This window comes from Neoarius graeffei, chromosome 7, assembly GCF_027579695.1.
Source record: "Neoarius graeffei isolate fNeoGra1 chromosome 7, fNeoGra1.pri, whole genome shotgun sequence".
NCBI classification, from domain to species: Eukaryota; Metazoa; Chordata; class Actinopteri; order Siluriformes; family Ariidae; genus Neoarius; species Neoarius graeffei.
Genome location: NC_083575.1, coordinates 93,345,321 through 93,365,245, shown reverse-complemented (window position 1 = coordinate 93,365,245; position 19,925 = coordinate 93,345,321).

Sequence of the window (19,925 nt, the reverse complement as noted above, 5' to 3'; positions counted from 1 at the left end):
ATTTTACTTTGTTACTACTACCATTTTTTTTTTAATTAATTTTTTAATATAACTTTTCCCATGAACTTGTAATATTCATCATAACCCAGAAAACAAAACATGAATTCACATTTAGCATTTCAAAATAACCTCCGTTTTTAGCATACAGCTCGTGGTATTTACATAAATTACATTAAATCCATTGCTCACACAATGAAAAACACTTTTTTTCAACTCAACACTCTCATCAGCTTAGCTGCATGAATTTTCTACCGGGGCCTAGCACCGGTTTAGCACCACATTAGCCTGCACCGAGCGGCTATCAAAAGTTTCATAACCGGCAATGAAATAGCAGCACAAGATTCATAAAACACATAAACACAGGCTTCAGACATTAATAAATTATTCGGACCTGTTTCGAGTTTATCCCGACTGGTTTTAGAGAAAATTCAAGGCTAATTTTTAAGATATTTCCAGTGTTTAGCACTCTGATAGCGAGTTAGCATGCTAATGTAAACGTCGATCGTGACTCACCGGGAAATCAATCGTTTGCTACAATTCACGTCGTCCTACTCGAACTTGCAGCATGCCGATAGTCTCTTCTCTTGCAGTTTTCTAACTTCTGACTTTCAATTTTTATCAGTTCAATTCTAAGTTTTCCTCTTAAATCTCTTCTCTTCCAGCATCTACTCTCACACACACACACACCAGGCATCGGTCGAGAGGGACTCACAGAGATCGGCGCTAAGGTGAGATACACACTCCTGTCAGCTTTTCTTTTGCTCACCGAAAACAGCACCTAACAACTGCCACCTAAATTAAAAGGGACAGTAACACATATACTGTACAGGTTTGTTTTTTAGGAGAAGATATTTTTTACTGCTCCCCTCTCATGGAAAAATACTAATGAATTGAGATTTGAGAGAACACTTAGAACATTAATACGTAATGTACAGATAAATAACTACAAACAACCTGGGGTTTAATTAACCCTGGTTACACCGGTCAAGGTGGATCCGGAGTCTATCCCAAGAACTCTGGATGTGAGTCAGGAATGAACTCTGGATTGGACACCAGTCCATCAGAGGGCACCACACACACGTTCCCACATAGGAATAATGCAATCCAATAGAACCCTAATTTTTTTTTGTCAAATTTGACACAAAAAAGATTAAAAAGTAAAAACTAGCACTGCCGGAGAATAAAGATCACAGTAATGAAGGTTAATGAGGTGAAAATATGGAAAGCAGCATTAGTATTGTTAGGCTCTGGACTTATTGAGTATACGCTATTATTGAGTATTTCTCTTCAGTATCAAGCACATGCTTCATATCCTGCAGTTGTATTCGCTGCTTTAGCATTTAATGTGAGAAAACTAAAAGTTTAAATTTAATGTAAATATTCAACCCCAATTCCAAAAAAGTTGGGACACTGTGTAAATAAAAACAGAATGCAAATATAATTTGCAAATCATGGAAACCCTATTTTTCATTGAAAATTGTATAAAGACAACATATCAAATGTTGAAACAGAAATTTTATTGTTTTTTTTTTTTTTAAATATATGCTCATTTTGAATTTGATGTCAGCAACACATTTCAGAAAAGTTGGGACGGGGCGTGTTTACCACTGTGTTGCATCACCTTTACTTTTAACACTCTCAGGTCGCCGACCCCCCACAAGGGACTTCTAGGACTGTTAGTAAACACACATCTAAAGCTCTGCGAGTTTTTGTGCTAGAAACATTCAAGTAACACCACTAGAAACCTTGAATCTTCTAGTTTTCATATATATATATATATATATATATATATATATATATATATATATAATCTCATTATCTCTAGCCGCTTTATCCTGTTCTACAGGGTCGCAGGCAAGCTGGAGCATATACATAGTTTCACATGACGTCACAGAGTGGGGGATTCCCTAGTGGCAGCCATCTTGTGGGTCAAGCTTACCGTACGGGTCACTGAGCACACATTGTAACGCGTGAGTACAAAGTCTTCAAAAGAACCCAAGCAGGCTATTTAAAGCTAGCAATGGTGCACACCTGTTGTATTCACGGCTGTCGTAATAGGTCAGATGATGACGTCAAGCGGAGCTTTTATGGAATTCCCACTGTACGGGAGCACGAAGGTGAGCAAACAAAGAAACTCAGCATACAAAGGAGAAATCTATGGCTTGCGAGAATCAACCGCAAGGATTATCAGCCTTCCAAACACAGCAAAGTCTGCTCCGATCATTGTATAAGTGGTTAGTTGTTTAAATAAACAATCAATTGTGTTTAAGTTTGTTTTTGGAAACCAAAACATCATGTAAACAATCTCTGGAGAATGCCTAACTGGAACCGCTAAGTGTACGTTTACATTGTAATGTACACTTAATATCGCTCGGTACAAGGCTGCAAACATATGATTATTACTGGCCTATAAATTGTCATATTTATCATAACAAACACAAAATGTAACAAGCCTACATACCAGTTAATTATATTACAAAGTTTATACTGACATGGTACTGTAATACCACTAATGGATGTAAAATTTGTCTTAAATCAACTCGATATTATACACACACACATATATTTATATGCAGTGTTGAGAGCTCTAAAATTCCAATGTTTACATACCTTGGCTGTAATTAGGACACGACTGTCACTTGTTTTTATATGGTGGACTTCACGGACCCAGCCACAGACAAAATAATTGTATGACTCCAGCGACTTGTATGCTTTGAGGTCGTCAAGTGTGTAGGCACTTTTACTATTCACGAAATAGTTCACAATATCAGGGTACAATATGGATGGCAGCCCTGCATAGTCACTTGAAAATGCATCTTTGTCCACGTTGTAGGGGTCAATTCCCCCAATCAAGGCCAGTTTGGCTGCATACCATTGTCGTGAGATGTCGTCCAATGTATCTGTATACTTCCGTTTGCTTGATTTTGCCGACATTGATCTTTATTTTAAAAAACTGACTATATAACTTCATAAATTCGTCCGAGATAACATAGCCGGTAATGGCGATGGTCCGTTTTGTTTGCCCCACAAGATGACGGCTGGAGGGCGTTCCCCGGAATGCCGTGACGTCAGTGAAAACTATCTATCCCAGCTGACTATGGGCGAAAGGCGGGGTACACCCTGGACAAGTCGCCAGGTCATCACAGGGCTGACACATAGACACAGACAACCATTCACACCTACGGTCAATTTAGAGTCACCAGTTAACTTAACCTGCATGTCTTTGGACTGTGGGGGAAACCGGAGCACCCGGAGGAAACCCACGCAGACACAGGGAGAACATGCAAACTCCATACAGAAAGGCCCTCGCCGGCCACGGGGCTCGAACCCTATATATATATATATATATATATATATATATATATATATATATATATATATATATGCGCATATGTTCACTTGTTTCCATACCAACTGAAAAACTTTGAGGAATGGCCAATGCAAGGAAGATGTCTCACTAGCGGTAGTTGTAATGCTTTTTCGGTTAGCGTATAGGGAGAACTACATTACATTACATTTAGCAGATGCTTTTATCCAAAGCGACTTACAATTGAGAAAAACAATCAAGCTACAGTAAAACATAGGAAATCAGAGTAAGAAGAAGATGCATGTTAGATGGTTAGTGGGTTGTTAGAATAGGAGGTGCTCTTTGAAGAGAAAGAACTAGTTGATCGAAATGTGCTGTTATTTTCGTCAAGTTTTGAAAACATATTTCTGTTGCCAAACTATGTTTCACTGATTTACTGATTACTGATTTACAGTCATTAGTTACCTAAGTCAACATACCCTGCATAGTCATAGTTTATCTTCATTACTAACTTTAGATTTATTATAGTCCGTGCATAAGTCTATGCATAAGATTATGAAATGTAGCTTTGGCTCTTAGGGCTTCTTTTCTTTGCAGTAACTTTCCAAGCAGAGAGGTGTGGGGGCAGGGAGGTACAGGGGCCAGGTGCAGGGAGGTACAGGGGCCAGGTGCAGGGAGGTATAGGGGCCAGAGCCAGGGTCTTTGTCTTTGAAAAATGGACGATTGACAGTGACGGGGGGGGGGGGGGATTACAATTACACCTACCTCATCAATATTCATTTGAAAGGGCAACTGACTTTGGAGTAAACAAAGGTAGTCTGAAGTTTCTACAATTAGTATTGAAACTACATAACATTTCTGAATGCTGTTCTTACGTTTATGTAGCCAACACCTATGTTTACAAGGTTCATACTTCAAAAGTCTTGTGCAGATATATTTATAGTGTGTTTTTTCTTTACAAGGTTTGAAGACTCTGAAAATAGTTTTTTGTAAGGTTGTGTCTGCAGTTAATTGAAATAAAAACAAATTTCATGACATTCACTTTACTCTCACATTATTATTGCTGAGGGTGTCCAGAATATAACCATGTGTGTCACTTTTGCATGGATGTTTTTAGTTAGATGAAATACTTAAAAGTGTCAAGGTTTATCAGACTGCCACAGAGTGTCTGACTGGCCCAGGACCTCAGAGTGCAACACTCTGTAAACGTTTGGGAACTGAGAAGACCAATTGCTGTACTTTTGAAAGAGAAATGTTGTCCCATTCTTGCCTGATATACAATTTCAGTTGCCCAACAGTTTGAGGTCCCCTTTGTCGTATTTTGCACTTCAAATTTTTTAAATGGGAGACAGATCTGGACTGTTGGCAGGCCAGTTTAGCACCTGGACTTTTTTACTCCAGAGCCATGCAGTTTTAATATGTGCAGAAAGTGGTTTGACGTTGTCTCGCTGAAAGAAGGAAGGCCTTCCCTGAAAAAGATTTTGTCTGGATGGCAGCATATTGCTCTGAAACGTGTAAATATAATTCAGCATTAATGACGCCTTCCCAGATGTACAAGCTACCCATGTCATGTGCACTAATGCCCCCTCATAACATCACAGATGCTGGGTTTTGAACTGTTCACTGATAACAAGCCGGATGGTCCCTCTCCTCTTTAGTCTGGAGGACGTGGTGTCCATGATTTCTAAAAATAATTTCTACTTTTGATTCGTCAAACCTCAGGACAGTTTTCCACTTCAACTCAGTCCATTGTAAAAGAGCTCGGGCCCAGAGAAGGGGGTGGGGTTTCTGGATATTGTTTATATCTGGTTTTAACTTGCATTTGTGGATGCAGTAATGAAGTGTTTTCACAGACGATGGTTTTCCGAAGTGCTCCAGAGCCCATACAGTGATACAAACATGTGTCTGCTTTTAATGCAGTGTCTCCTGAGGGCCTGAAGATCACAGGCATCCAATGGCAGTTTTCATCCTTGTCTCTTGCATACAGAGATTTCTCCAGAGTCTGAATCTTTTAATGGTATTATGGACCATAGATGATGTGATCCACAAATTCTTTGCAGTTTTACATTGAGGAACGTTGTTCTTAAATTGTTGCACTGTTTGCCCACATATGAACCCCTCCCCATCTTTACTTCTAAGAGACTCCGCCTCTCTGGGATGCTCTTTTTATACCCAATCATGTTAATCACCTGTTGCTAATTAACCAAATTAGTTTTGTTTAACATTACACAACTTTTTCAGTCTTTTGTTGCTCCTGTCCCAAATTTTTTGAAACGCGTTGCTGACATCAAATTCAAAATAAGCATATATTTTTCAAAGAACAATACAATTTCTCAGTTTCAACATTTGATATGTTGTCTTTGTACCATTTTCAATGAAATATAGATAGGGTTTCCGTGATTTGCAAATCTTCACATTGTGTTTTTATTTGCAGTTTACACAGTGTCCCAGTTTTTTTTTTTTTTGGAATTGGGGTTGTAAGTGTTGTAAATGTACAGCACTCTCACAAAAACTAGCACAGTGTCTACTGCACTGCATCTCTTCTACATTAGACACCTGAACATGACAACTTGAGTATGATGGGAATGGAACCTGACAAACATGCTCGTGTAGAAATATGGATAAACCGAAAGGAAGCTTTTTGTTCAGCTTATTTGTAGCATCAGAGTCAAGCCTTTCTTTCTTTACTGGTGGCTTTACTGACAGGTCAGTGGACATGATAATAATAACATTAATGACATCATTATTAATGTTGGAGGTTGTTGCTATGGCAGCGAAGACATTCAGAGGCATATGAAGAAAGAAAAATAAAATCTATATACTTGCAATATGGAAAATGAACCGGAAATTATGATGATGGCATTAAGGGTATATTAGGAAATGTAAAAGAAGAAAAAATAAGTGGAAAGTACAGAAAGAAGGAAATAAAAATAGACTAAAAATTCAGAAGAAGATGTATTGAATTAGACAATAAACATAAGAAAAAAAGAAAAAAAAAGTTATTCACATTTGGACATAAAACACATTTTATATATACTGTATAATATGCAATACTTTGATTATATTATACTGTATATACACTCACCAGCCACTTTAATAGGAACTTGTGGAACCCAATGTGTTCTTCTGCTGTTGCTTTTCTGCTGAGATGCTTTTCTGCTCACCACGGCTGTAAAGCGTGATTATATGAGTTACTATATCCTTCTTGCCAGCTCAGACTGCTCAATCTGCCCATTTTCTGATCTCTGACCTCTTATCAACAAGGCGTTTGTTTCCACCCACAGAACTATCACTCACTCACTCAACTCAATTTTTTTTTGTTTTTCGCACCATTCTGTGCAAACTCTAGAGACTATTGTTTGTGTGTGAAAACCCCAGGAGGAGATCAGCAGGTTCTGAAAAAAACAAAAATACTCATCTGGCTCAAACCAACAGCCATGCCACAGTGAAAGAAAGTCACACTTCACTGTGAGATCACAATTTTTTTCCCATTCTGATGTTTGAACATTGTGAACATGAATTAGTTGAAGCTCTTGATTTGTATCTGCATAATTTTATATATCGAGAAATCGGCTGATTAGAGAACCGCATCAAACAGTTGGACAGGTGGACGAAGGGGTAGTAAAGTGGCCGGTGAGTGTAGAATTTATAACATATTTTCGTTATTTAATTTTGAATATTTGCAGGCTGGTCTAAACAAATTAGCCAGTGCATGTCCCTATTTAAAACCTCGATCAATAAGAAGCCGTCATTTATTCCCTCCCAGTCGTAAACTTAAGCTTCACACATTGCAACTTGAGCCTGGAGTTGGAGAACACAAATCAGAGCATGAGGCGTTGTAATGGCAGGAGCGAGGCAAAACGATTTGCATCTCCACATAATTAGTCAGGGGAGTGCAAGATGGCCCTCTTACCCCACCCCACCCCACTCCTCCCCCCTTCCAGCTCTCTCCATCATGGCTCTGCGCTCGTCTAATGGACCGGCGTTGTGTATCGCTGCTTTTAGCGTTTAGGAGGAAAGCAGAGCCCGGAGTCATGTGACCCCGTGCCTCGGAAATGCGTGCAGTTCAGCATAGTGCCGTCCTCAGCGGGCAGATTTGTCCTAATAAAACGTCAGGCCCCGAGCAGAATGAACTGTAATGACTTTCTGAGTTCACTAATGGCCAATAAATCTTAGATTAGATGGGCCCCGCACAAACGGCGTGCACGGCTAAGCTGCACACACTCACACTCACACACACACACACACACACACTCGCGCACACACACACACACACAAGCGTGTGGCATGGCTGAATAGATTCTGATGGCTTTATTGTCGAAAGTTTTCGTTATTGTTCGGCACAGGGGTGGGCCAAAGTTTCAAAAGTTGACGAGTTTGCAATATTAATTCCTGTGAAGAGCCAGAGCCTGCCGTTTCTCATTCCGCAGGCTCGGATTTCCGACAGCTCTCCCTCCCCCGGACACACGACCCCATAATGGCTGCTGTCCACTCTGGGATGATTATTAGTTTAACAGAAAAAAAAAAAGGAGTAAGAGTCCAGTGGGTAAAAGTAGCATGTAGCATGTACAAGTGAAATATTAAGAGCTTTAAGTTTCTTAAAGTTTTGAGCTCACCATGAGTAAGAAAGCAGGAGGATAAACGTGACGAATGACCCGACGGATGACACGTTAATGCTCCCTCGACCCAAGCCCCTTCTCCACAAACCTCTGTTAGCTTAATGGCTTCACTTATCATTTGGGGGGAAAAGGGAAGGCGGGGAGGGCTTGGGGAGGGCTGCTGCTGCGGCGGCGAACAAATTGTGCCGTGGACTGGAGGGGGAATCAGCGCAGAGGATGTGAATCAATCATATTATCCGCTTACACGCAGCGGCTGCTCCTCCTTCCCATGAGGAACAAAGAAATGAGCTACTGATCGCCTCCAACTTGACATTACCAAATGGGGTGTGCTCGGAGAAAGCCTTCCGATTGTATTAAGCTGAAATATTAATATGGATGTTTCCTTTCAACTCGCTTAACCCGATTGCTTTCCGAACCCAAATGTTCAGAAAACGGAAAATCTAATTTTTTTCCGGACGGATTCAATCATGAAGATCAATTGAGCGAAATGTGTTAAAAAGCAGATGTTTTTAGTTTTAGGAACATCGAACGACTGGACGTTTTAATGAAACAGCGACGAGTGCTGTATCCAAAAACAAGATGACAAAAAAAACAAAAACAAAAAAAAACAAACAAAAAAACCCCCATCCTTTTCCAAAAGGAAACTGGTTTACATTTTTTTTAATGGTCTAAAGATGCCACTTTTCCCTCCTGTTTGTTCTCTGGAAGAGCAAATTGTTCTCGCTTTTAAATATTGGTGCACGCTTGTGGCTCTGCGGCTTCCAAACTCAGACAGGGAAGGCACAAAAGTCTCTGATTAATGTCCAATGCACTGTGTGTACTCCAAGACAGTCTGTGGCACAATATGTCCTCTCCGTCCCGCCTTGCCAACTGGCAGCGTGGTGCAGATGGGCACAGGTTTAGGGACAGAAGACCCACAGGTTTCTGCTAAAGAGGACCTGGCACAGGCAGAGTGAAAGGGGATTTAACGATTCGCAGCTCGTATGGCACAGAGAGAGAGAGAGAGAGAGAGAGAGAGAGAGAGCACAAACTCTACAAAAAAAAGCATTCTAAATCAACGGTATGAGTTTGAGAGGATTCATTCAATGTTGTATGGATAGCCTTGATGAAACTTACAGTACACACACACACACACACACACACACACACACACACACACACACACACACACACACACACACACACCATTGCTGAATGAATCAGAGCTCCACATTGTTCCTGACTGAATCACAGCCTGCAGTTTTAGGAAACTAATCAACACCTTCTGAATAATCAAAATCCAGATTTCTGATCTGTGTGCCTCAATGTTGATGCGCTACATCGAAACCACCACAAAAAATTAATTTCACGTTATGATAATTGTGTAATGTTCAAAAGAAGTAATCAAACGTTGCCATGACGCTTTCAGATATATGATCCGTTTATTATTGTCGTATTTTTAAAGCCTGCTTTTCAACATCACTCTTCAGCCACTATCTCACCTGTCTTCCTGTCTTCCTGTCTTAGGCTTGGTATACACATGTGACACGTGTAACAAAAACCAAACGCCATTTCCGTTCCTGAGTCGACACCGTGAGTGTGTGTGCTCCTGTCCAGAGGAGGGGAGAGGAGGGGAAAACCCCATTACAGCTCTCATGTGAAGAAAACTGGGAGAGGAAGACTGGAAAGAGACTCATACAGTATATATCATATCCTGTGTGTATCAAAATATTCTGTGTGTGTGTGTGTGTGTGTGTGCAAGGACATGTAGTAATACTCACTAATGACCCATCGTTGAGCTGTCAGTCCGAACCGGCGGGCACAGAGGCCATTTTCTCCCTAGGGGGACAGCCGAGAGTAGTGATTGATCATGAATATTTCAGCCCTCCCTCTCACTCAGCTCCTCTCCCTCTACCCACCTGTCACACACACACACACACACACACACACACACACACACACACACACACACACACACTCATGTCTAATTTAGCCTCTGTGCACTGGATCCTCATGTTCTGGAGAGTTCCCCTGGAGCTCCAGTCTCTCACACACACACACACACACACACACACACACACACACACACACACACACACACACACACACACAGCACCTTTAGCCGTCCTGTCGTGTTCACTGCTGTATAGGTGCTCTGTGTGAGTGACCCACAGCCTCACTGTTACACTTTATACAATCAGATCAGTTCTGTACTCTCACTGTGCTGTGTACAGTCTGGGTCATCTCCGCTACATGAGCCCATGGGATGAGAACACAGCTCTCTACACTCAGAATACACCCAGAAGGGGGCAGGGTCTAAAGCAGAAGGCTTTCTTTCTTTCTTTCTTTCTTTCTTTCTTTCTTTCTTTCTTTCTTTCTTTCTTTCTTTCTTTCAGTTTTTATACTTCATTTCATTCTTTTTTGTTCTCTGTTTCTCATTTTTTTATTTCCTTCTTCATTTCTATCTTTTTCTTTCTTTCTCAATTTTTTGCATTACTTCTTTATTTTATTTATCCTTTCTTTCATTAATTCTTTCTCTCAATTTTTTTACATTTCCTTCTTCATTTCTATCTCTTTCTTTCTTTCATTTTTTGATTTGCTTTATTTTATTTATCCTTTCTTCATTCTTTCTTTGTCTCTCAATTTCTTTCTTTCTTTCTTTCTTTCTTTCTTTCTTTCTTTCTTTCTTTCTTTCTTTCTTTCTTTCCCAATTTTTAACTTCTCAAAATTAATTTCTTAATTTCCCTACTTGATTGATTTTGCTTTCTTTCCCTATTTCTTTTTATTTTATTTCTTTTTTCCTGCACCCATTTTTTTCTTTCATTGTGTCTTTCTTTTTTATCTAATGTCTTTCTTTCTTTCATTCAATTTTTATCTTTTGTTTCTTACTTTCTTTTTCTCTCAATTTTTAAATTTCCTTTTTAATTTCTTTCTTTCTTTCTTTCTTTCTTTCTTTCTTTCTTTCTTTCTTTCTCATTTTTTGCTTTCCTTCTGAATCGATCCTTTCTGCAGATGAACGAAGGCAGTACCCTAATCGCTCAGTGCATTCTTGTCGTTGTCATTGTGGCGTAGTGTGGGGTCCAAGCCCCAGGCCCTCTCACCTGAACACGCCGCCCTGTGAACCAGTGAAGCATGCGTCCCCTGGTCATGTCTGTATTTAGAACACATTCTCACTTCACTGTGAATCTGAGGTTCCTGTTCAGTGAAATTCCCTCAGTCTGATCCTGATGACGCTTTTATTCCATCATGTTACTCCCAGGCTAAAAGAATGATCCCGAACTTCCTCTTTTTCACAATTTCAAAATCAGTTCTGATGTTCATTAGAAAAACTGTACCAAAGTGCCCTGTAGAGAAAAGTGATTTTTTTTAATATCTCTCCACATTTGGTAAACATTTTAAATAGGTCATTTTGACCTGAATGTAACAGAATACAAGGGGTAATGGGGTGTGGACGGGCCGAAGGGGGCATCTGAAGCCCTGCGTCTGATCGTGCCGTGGCCTGCTGAGGCCGAGACCGAGTCATATGTGTCGCATTCATCTGTGAGTTTGACTAGAGGCATGAATTAGAAGGAGGATGAAGAGAAACTAATGAGATCACAGCTGCACTTTACATGAACCCGAACGAGCATTAACACTGCAATAATGTTCCTCATCTGTGGGGATGGGGAGACGGGTACGAGGAGATGGGGATGGGGGGACCGGGCTGAGGAGATGGGGACGGGGGGACGGGGTTATGGGGACGGGGATGAGGAGATGGGGGGACGGTGACAGGGAGATGGGGACAGGGAGATAGGGGCGGGGATGGGGAGATGGGGATGGGGGATGGGGATGAGGAGATGGGGACAGGGAGATGGGGATGGGGGGACGGGGATGAGGAGACAGGGACAGGGAGATGGGGCTGGAAACGGGGAGACAGGGAAACGGGGACAGGGAGATGGGGATGGAGGACAAGGACGGGGGACGGGGATGAGGAGACGGGGACAGGGAGATGGGGACGGGGATGAGGAGACAGGGACAGGGAGATGGGGCTGGGAATGGGGAGACGGGGAGACGGCTCCACAGAGGTGCTGCACTGGATCACACACACTTCTGTACCAAACATACGTCAATCACCGCTTTCCTCACTACACTGATCTGAACCTGAACAACACACACACACACACACACACACACACACACACACACACACACACACACACAGTACACAAGATTTATTTGTTTTGTATTACATTATTTCTTTCATTTTCTTTCTTTTTCAACTTCTTTCTGAATTTCTTGCTTAACCTTCTCTACTTCTCACTTCTTTCTTTCTTTCTTTCTTTCTTTCTTTCTTTCTTTCTTTCTTTCTTTCTCTTTCCTTTTTTGTTTTGCTTCCTATTTTCATGCTTTCCTTCTTTCCTTCCTACTTCCATTTTCCTTCCCACTTTCCTTCTTACTTTCCTGCTTTGCTTCTTTTCTTTGTGCTCTTTTCCCCTTCCTGCTCTCTTTTCTCTTCTTTTCCTGCTCTCTTCTTTCTTTCTTTCTTTCTTTCTTTCTTTCTTTCTTTCTTTCTTTCTTTCTTTCTTTCTTTCTTTCTTTCTTCACTTCCCATTTTCCTTCTGCTTTTCTTCCTGCTTTCCTTCTTGTTACCTCCGCCAACTTTATTGGAGAAGGTTATCTTTTCGCCTCGATTTATTTGTTTGTTTGTTCCCAATGTGACTCAAAATGTAGTGAACAGATTCTGATGATATTTTTGGGGAAAGGTGATCCATGGGCCAAGGAACAATTGATTACATTTTGATGTAAATCTGAATATGTGGCTTGGTGTCGCTACACACTTTTCCAAGTGCCCTTCTAGTTTTCCTTCTTGCTTTTCTCCCTTCTTTTGTTTCTTTTTTATTCCATCTTCAGCCAAATAGAAAGCTTAAAAAAATGAGTACACTCTGAGAATTCAGAGTGAGGAACAGGAGCATCAGGGACTCAGTATCAGCCCGATGAACAAATCAGGGAACTTTTGTTTATTTAAATTTTTTTTTTTTTGAAAAAGCTGTGGTCCAAGGATGGACCACGGGTGAACCAGTGATAGGGTCATGGTGGGAGCCCAGGTTCAGTGATGTGAACCTGCTTGCTGCAGATGGAAGGTGCGCCCGTGTTGACCCCTGAGAGAGAGAGAGAGAGAGAGAGAGATAGAGAGAGAGAGAGATAAAACATTCAAGAACAATAAGAACTCAAAAATAAACATAATTATTTTTGAAAATTGTCATTTGTGATTTATTCCATGGTCACACCATAATAATCACACTTTGACCCCACTTTTGAGAACCATCTGAAACATTTAATAGGTGTGTGATTCTGGAGCTCAACCACTGTAATACACACACAGTAATGAACAGCAGTCCTGTCTGTCTCAAACGACACTGACTGCCCTTGGCTAAGTAAGAGAAGCACACTTATACGAGTGACACTGCCGTTATAATAGAGTTTCAGGTATCTAAGAAAAGAACAGCCTTTCACTTGACATTTATGTGGGACATTTTCCCAAATCCCATCACTTTGAAGGTCACTTTAATTAGTCCATGAGGTTGCGTACTTCAAAGTTGCCAGAAAAGAAGAAACTCCAGGGACACTGTGAAGAAGTGCACACTTTTATACACTCACAGTTTTAGAGTAAACAAAGACTTTATTACACACACACACACACACACACACACACACACACACATGACAGTGTATGGAAAAGTGCCATAGGGCATGAAAATAAGTCCTTTCCCTTTCAGATGGAGAGCCTGACAAATTCTAGGAACTAAACCATTCAAAAAGCAAAGCGATCTTCCAACCGACTCGCCTTTTATCGTCATCTCTGAGCCAAGCGAAATCCCTCAAGATGCCCTTTTTTATGTGTGGTGTTGTGGTAAGACCAGTCTTCCTTTAAGCTCTCGTCTTTGAACGTGCGTTTCACGCAGAGTGACGTGAACCACAGGAAACTGATCAGAAGCCTATAAGAGCAAAAGACACACGACGTCCTTGAAACTAAATGCTCCGCTTGTTCTTCCATAAGCAGCTCTTTACTTTGAATGAAATGCAATAAATATTGATGAGGGGGGCTATAAAGATCATGATCAAAGTTGAGACTGATTAACTCACCGCAAGTGCATATATGCACAAGAAAACAGCAGCTGAACTTCTGTTCTAGTGACTGGAAAGTTCACAGTACAAATCCCACGACTATTATCTGGTCTGGCATTTGTTTCATCTATTACGTTATACAGTTACACGCTACGTCTTGCTTTTCCACACAAAATGGAGGTGCAGGTGCAGTGATTTTTCACTGATGTTTGTGCATCATTAGTTGCATCTAATCCTTTATTTACAGCCCCAAATCAAAAAAAGTTGGGACGGCACATTATTTGATGTTTTATCTCATAAAATGTATTGTTTTATCAAAATAAACACATTTCCATTTTGATTCTTGGAACACATTTCAAATAACGTTGGGACAGTAAAGCATTTACCACTTTATAATGTTCCCATTCCATCTCACAACACTGAGATGTGGAGGCACTGAAGGCACCAAGTGATGAACTGTTTATTCCAGGTACTATTTTGTCCCGTTCTTCCTGCAAACAGGTCTTAAGGTGTGCAAGTCTTAAGTACAGGGTCGACACTGTCATATTTTTCATTTCTAAATTCTCCACACATTCTCTACTGGGGACACGCCCTCTTCTTCCACAGCCACGCCTTTGTAATGTGAGCAGAATGTGGTTTTGTGTTGTCTTGTTGAAATCTCCCTGGAAAAGATGTCGTCTTGAAGGCAGCGCAGGTTGCTCCAAAATCTCAGTGTACTTTTCTGCATTAATGCTCCATCACAGAAGTTTAAGTTACAGTACCTTCACCAAGGACACTGACACAACACCATAGACCCTTTTCAGTCATGTGACCTTCGTAAACGCGACCGCCATTTTGGACATGTAGTGGACTTCGGCTCGAATCAGTTTGAATGCGAGGAAGGCGACAAACGAAAAACATAAAAGAAAAAGGAGCGAGATGCAGAAAACACCTTCACTATCCAGCGACGTAGGGCATTTACAGGGTGAGCAGAGGGAGAGTTATTTGCAAAAATTGAGGTTAGCAGGCTTAGAGAACGACGTTTACCTGCTTCCACCAGGATTGTTCACTGACGTACGGAAGTACACGAAGCCCTCGTCTTTACCTGACTTCGGCCCACATGATCTGTATACCTATGTCGTTAAAAACCCATCGCCATACACATACACGCCAACGTCTGAGGTTCCAGAGCACGCTCCGGCTTGCTCCAGGAGTGCTCTGCCTGAGGTTCCAGAGCGCGCTCTGGCTTGCTCCAGGAGTGCTCCATCCGAGGTTCCGGAGCGCGCTCCGGCTTGCTCCAGGAGTGCTCCGGCTGAGGTTCCGGAGCGCGCTCCAGCTTGCTCCCCCTCAAATTAAGCAGTGCGCTCTGGCTTGCTCCCCCTCAAATTAAGCAGCGCACTCTGGCTTGCTCCGGCGCAAGCCGGAGCGTGCTGCTTAATTTGAGGGGGAGCAAGCCAGAGCGCGCTCTGGAACCTCGGCCGGAGCACTCCGGGAGCAAGCCGGAGTGCGCTGCTTAATTTGAGGGGGAGCAAGCCGGAGCGTGCTCCGGAACCTCGGCCGGAGCACTCCGGGAGCAAGCCTGAGCGCGCTGCTTAATTTGAGGGGGAGCAAGCCGGCGCGCGCTCCGGAACCTCGGCCGGAGCACTCCGGGAGCAAGCCGGAGCATGCTGCTTAATTTGAGGGGGAGCAAGCCGGAGCGCGCTCCGGAACCTCGGACGTTGGCTCCGGCAGCTATTGGATCTGGTGTAAATAGCTGCCGGATCATAATTACAGTAAACTAGTAAATACAGTAAAGGAAAAACTTGAGACTGAAAGGTTTTAACAGTCATCCAAATGACTGAACGTAAACATTGCTACAGTAACATACCAGCTATGATGTTGTTGACATTAGCTAGTCAACAATAGCTACTACAGAAGAACAAAGAGGTTACAATGGGTTATTTTAACCTATTTGGTTACACACTCGCCGCCACAGAATGTTAACAGCAATGTAATGCCTTTTCTGGCTAATTTTATTCGTCTTACCTCCAACAAAGTGATCACTACACAAGCGTTGGTATGCCGAGGGCTGCCAATCTGTTAATGGCCACTATCCATCTTCTCCGTCGGGATCTGATAAAATGATAAGCCTTGCCTTGTTTGTTGATGGTTACTACATCCAGGTGCACAACAATATAGTGGCATGATGGAAGTCTTGCTGAAAGTAAAAACTTTCTTTGCTGCCGTTCCTCAATGTTGGCTGTGGTAAACTACTGGTAGTACATGTCCAAAATGGCGGCCGCGTTTGTCGTGACGTCACATGAAAAGGGTCCATACCATGACACACCCTGGCTTTTGGACTTGTTCCTGGTAACAGTCTGGAAGGTGATAGTATTTTCATCTTTGGTCCAGAGCACACGGCGTATATTTCTTCCAAAAAGACCTGGAACACGAATTCATCTGACCATAACACATGTTCCCACTATGTGATGGTCCATCCCAGATGCCTCAGAGTCTAGAGAAGTTGATGGCACTTCTGGACACAGTTAACATAAGCCTTCCTTTTTGCACAGTAAAGTTTTAACTGGTGTCTGTGTGTGTGGATGTAACTCTGTATTGTAGCTTGAAAAAAGTTTACCACAGTAATCTCAAGCCCATGTGGTTCTATTAGCTATAGATGAATGCCGGTTCTTGATGCAGTGAAGAATCAGAGATCATGGGTGTTCAGATTAGGCTTGAGCCCTTTGCCCTTTACACACTGAAATTCCTCCAAATTCCTTGAATTGTTTAATGATATTATGCACTGTAGAGGGTGAAATATCTAAATCCCTTCATATCTTTCTTTGAGGAACATTGTTTTAAAGCATTTCAAAAATTCTCTCATGCAATTCTTGATAAACTGGAGATCCTTGACCCATCTTTACTCCTCAAAGACTCAGCCTTTCCTGGAGACTGATTTTGTTCCAAATCATGATTACAGTTACCTTTTGACATCACCTGTTTCACATCACATCATTATTTAATTATTATATCTCATTCCTGGCCCTAAATTGCCCCAATTCCCACATTTTTGGAATGTGTTGCAGGTCTGAAATGCAGTAATGGATGTATATTAACAAATGAAGTGAAGTTGACCAACAAAGTATGAAATATCTTGGGTTCATTCTGTCTGCAATGAAATACAAGTCAAAGTACATTTAGACATCACTGCTTTCTTTTTTTTCTTTTACTTTTTTCCTTCTTTCTTTACTGCTTTAACATTTTCTGATTTGGGCTTTTATTTTTATTGCAATTAATCCTAACCAACGATATTATATTTTCCACAGAGATTTAAAAAAAAAATCTTAAGTCAATTTGCATAAAAGTGCCTGCAAAAGTAAAAGTATTTAAATAAAACTGGAAACTGGGTTCTACAGATTTAATACTTGCTCTTCAGTCATCCTAATTTACACAATCATCTGTCCAGATGTGCTGTGGTAAATTGCACTGAAGATTAATTCATGTGTTAGCATTGACTCTGCCCGGTATTTTACAACTTTAAAGCAAGACACTAAAAGTAGAAAGAACCAATTTTCTGAACTTTTTTTTTGATAAAATATGTACATTATGTGTATAATCTTAAAGTATAGCAGTAAAAATATCAAAACCCTCCACTTGTGACTATCTGAAACTTAGCAACATTTTAAGATTCCTTTACAGTATATACAATTTATGTGTTTATATATAAATATATTTTATAAACCTTATAAACCACAGTTGGTAGAATGAAGACAATAAACCATATTATCCTTTTAAAATGTTTTCTCTCAAATTCTTTACTGATGTTCAGAACCAAAAGAAAAATTAGTTTCAAGATTCATGAAACTTTACCTGGTTTTTATCCCTAATTTAAAGGAATCACAGAGGATGTTGATTATTGTTGGATTTATGTCACATTTTATACTGAAATATGGCATGAAAAAAAAATTTCACAGGATTGTATGTTGTTTTCTTGATTTCTTGACAGTGAAATGAATATTTTCCTTCTTGATATTTGTTTTTATTCATGATGCATATTTTTGGCATGAATAAATGCAATTTTTGGAAACAAATCCAATACAAAAATACTTACAAGAATATCAACAGTCAACTGTTATTTCTGTTGTTATTCTATTCACTGGAGATGAGAAATCACATGCTTTGATTGGCTACTCTACTACGAGGATATCAGCTCATATACCATGAGTAAAGAAAAACAAAATGGCTGCTTTGTTATCAAGTATTTAAAAGAAATAGAAATAGCTAAAAGAATATAGGATTTTTTTATGTATGTATGTATGTATGTATGTATGTATGTATGTATGTATGTATGTGCGTCCCCAATATCTCCTGTTCCACACTCCAGCCCAGTTGGTGGCAGTAATGCACCTTTAAGTTGGTTTGCCAACTGCCAAAAAACCTTAAAGAAGAACAACAACAAAATGGTGGACCATGTTAGTGAACCAACCGAGGATGAAATAAAAATTTGACTCGAAAACAAAACTGCAAAAAATAAAACAAAATAAAAGCATTTGATAATCAGAACATTTTTTTTTATTAATGTAACCCACTTCAGGGTATGTGCATGTCCAATTAGGCTAGGCTAGGCTCAGGCTAGGTTTGGAGAAGGAGAGTGGAGGGTGCAATTGAAAGACACCACACACAAATATAAGGTTACCTTCACTTTAGTTGAAAATTGAAATGATTGAACAAGTACATTTACACATATGAAATAAATGGGCCATTTGAAAATAAAATGAAAATGCCAAATTGTCCTTTAAGAGTTCTCCTGAGTTCCAAGAGCAAGTCCGGTTATGCAACGCAAATAGTCAGTGTAAGTCAGTCAAAACGGTCAGTATATCGTGGACACGTGTTGGCCACAATCCTACCACATGCAGATATGTCATCTGGCAATGGACGAAATCAGAGGGTTGATTCACTGGGTTGGCTCGCCATCAAATGGTGTCGATGCGTCTTCCGGCTTTTGGGAATCCAACCTTTAAACTTGACCTGCATAACCATTATGCATAACTTCAGTTAAGTTACATAACTAAATCCCTTATACAGGCCACGGATACAGTAATTCACATTCATCACATCTAAACTCACAGTTTCAATATCAATTCACATTCAATTAGTTGTACAACATTTTCATTTAAACTCAAACGAGTATTTACAAATTGCATATACTTATACATAGAGAAGTAGAGCATACCATTCAATACAGTAACTGACAATGTACTCAGGCTGAATACTATTAAATCAAATGAATATTACATACATACCAATTGCGATAATCTAGCAATTGCACAGAAAAATGTTTATCAAATGGTACCAAACAAGGTTATTATTTGGAATAACTCTCCATCTTTTTACCTCAAATGCACTTTGGAATTGTGCTTAACACTTAGACTTAATTTCAAACATGGCTCACTTCAACAAATGTCTCCCATTTACCTTACAACTTTACATTTATCATTCACACTACAAATAACAACAAAAGAAACATACATTTATCATCTTACACCAAAGTATTTACCAGTAAATGAGACATATGACCTGAGCAATTTAAACTGTAACAGAAAACAGACTGTCTTACCGAGACAAAGAAACTCGACGGAATTCAGCACTTCACCAAAACAGCTCAGCATTCACAGCAAGGTCACTTGAGACTCCCAAAAAGAAAACTTAGCAATATTTCCAACTTATAAGTACTTTTTCAAGAGTTTCTCGCTCCGTTACGAGCAACAGAAAATGGTGGTTTCAAACTGTGGGTGGTAGAAAAGGGCAACTGGACTTGCTTGAAGATTCTTGAAAACGTTTCACCTCTCGTCCAAAAGGCTTCCTCAGTTCTGTCTGACTAATAGGGAGTATCAGATATTTATCCTCTCCTGGCTCAGAATCAGAATCATAATTCTGATGACCAGCTCATCTAAGGT